Here is a 2,379-nt window from a genome sequence, read left to right as displayed (position 1 = left end):
CCAAACTATTTTAGTCACTGTAAAAAATATTTATTAAATAGAAAAAAGTATTCTGATAATAGTGTTTCTGAAACTTTCAGAAAGTGTAGACCAGTCAAAAAATGATTATGTATATGCAGACCATAAATTTTATATTTAATTATAGGCTCATTCTAGCTTTTAATATAAAAATTTGATATACTTAAAATTAGTGGTTCTTTTAAATCATGGGAGAAATATCATTGTTAGTATTCATTTACCAAAATATTTTTTTAAGGCTTAGTAATGAGTACTTTAAACCAAAAATCAAGTTCTACATACTATCTAAAGGTATAAATAGCAATTTTTAAATTCTTTTTAGATTCTACTAAATTGGAAGATTCAAAGCCAAAATGTTACATCGGAAACGGAAAAAAGCATTAGGTGAGAGGGTGTTGGGCATCATGATTAAGATTGATACTTAGTATCAGGTGGTTCCTGTTTGCATCCCAGTTCTGCCACTTATGAGCTATATGACCTGAACACAGTTTGTTAACTTCCGTGTGCTTAACTCTTCAGCTGTACAGTGAGGATAATAGTGCTTAAATCTTAGGATATTGGTAAAATTAAAGCAATTAATACTGATAAAGGTACCAGAAAATTTCCCAGCGCGTAGCGAGTGGACAGGAAATTTATTAGCTCTTGTTAATACTGTTAGCTCATGATCAATGTTGAGGCTAAAAAGAAGGTGGCCAAATCAGTGGTTTGTAACCCATGTTTATTCTAATCAGTCAGCCTGGGGCTATAATAGTAGTTGGATGTTTTTAATACTATCTGGCAAATTCCCATATATTCACATACAGCATAGTTACAAATATCTCTGGAAAGATCTCCTGTTGAGTTCTGTTCCTTTGCACTCCAGTAACACTAGATAAATCAGCACTTAAATGCCTAGTGTTTGTCAGTGTTAGAGGCAAATTGTTTCTTCATCTGCTTGTTTAATACATTTCTTACTGCCAAGTATTTATGTTCATTTGTTAAATGTAGTTTACAAATATGTATTCAAATATTTTTCTCTAACAAGTGAAGGAAATCATCTACTTACACATTTAGAGAATACAGTTGCTTTAGAATCTGTTGTTTCTTAAAGTATTACATTATTTTGAACATTCAAATCAAGATATTTTCTGAATTTTGGGTTCAGACTATTCATAATAAGAGTTTACCTTCCTACATTACTAAATGAGAAAGGCATTTGAGATATACATATATCTCTCTCTCTTAAAATTCCAGGAAATGTATATATATGTCTTAATTTTTATATGTGTGTGTGTGTGTGTGTGTGTGTTTCCTGGAATTTTAAGATGAAGAAACACTTTTTCTCTGACCCAATTTCTTAAAGTTTACCTCTTTAAAAAAAAAAAGTATTGGCTGGGCGCAGTGGCTCACACCTGTAATGCCTGCACTTTGGGAGACTGAGATGGGCAGATCACTTGAGATCAGGAGTTCGAGAGCAGTCTGGCCAATGTGGTGAAACCCTGTCTCTACTAAAAAGACAAAACTTAGGCCGACTGTAGTGGTAGGCACCTGTAATTCCAGCTACTCTAGAGCCTGAAGCAGGAGATTCGCTTGAACTCAGGAGGCGGAGTTTGCAGTGAGCCAGATGGCACCACTGCACTCCAGCCTATGCGACAACAGTGAAACTCCCTCGGATAGATAGGATGGATGGATGGATGGATGGATAGATCGATCGATTGATTGATAGATCGATCGATCGATCTAAGATAAGATAGATCGCCTAGCTAGCCCAGCCAGCCAGCTGTGGTGGCATCCTGTAGTCCCACTATTCAGGAGCCTGAGTGGGAGAATTGCTTCAACCCAGGAGGTGGAGGTTGCAGTGAGCTGATACTGCACCATTGCACTCCAGCCTGGCAGACAGAGGGAGACTCCGTCTGAAAAAAAAAGTATTAGGCTGGGCATGGTGGCTCACGCTGTAATTTGATAACTTTGGGAGGCTGAGGCAGGTGGATCACCTGAGGTCAGGAGTTCGAGACCAGCCTGGCCAACATATAGTGAAACTCCATCATTACTAAAAAATGCAAAAACTACCTGGGCGTGGTGGCATACGCCTGTAGTCACAGCTGCGCAAGAGGCTGAGGCTTGAACCTGGGAGATGGGGGTTGCAGTGAGCTGAGATCGTGCCACTGCACTCCAGCCTGGTCGACAGAGCGAGACTCCGTCTGAAAAAAGTATTAATAGTATTTTTACTGGCAAATCAGGGTTTTATACATTACAGGGTACAAAGGGATGTTTTGATATCTGTATATAAAATAAAATTACATATCAATAACCTTTTTGTGGTGAGACATTTGAAATTCACTCCTAGTTATTTTGAAATACACAATGCATTAATGGCCGGGC

The sequence above is a fragment of the Mandrillus leucophaeus genome, unplaced genomic scaffold, assembly GCF_000951045.1.
Source record: "Mandrillus leucophaeus isolate KB7577 unplaced genomic scaffold, Mleu.le_1.0 Scaffold755, whole genome shotgun sequence".
In the NCBI taxonomy this organism is placed as follows: Eukaryota; Metazoa; Chordata; class Mammalia; order Primates; family Cercopithecidae; genus Mandrillus; species Mandrillus leucophaeus.
Note: the sequence above shows the minus strand (reverse complement) of the source record.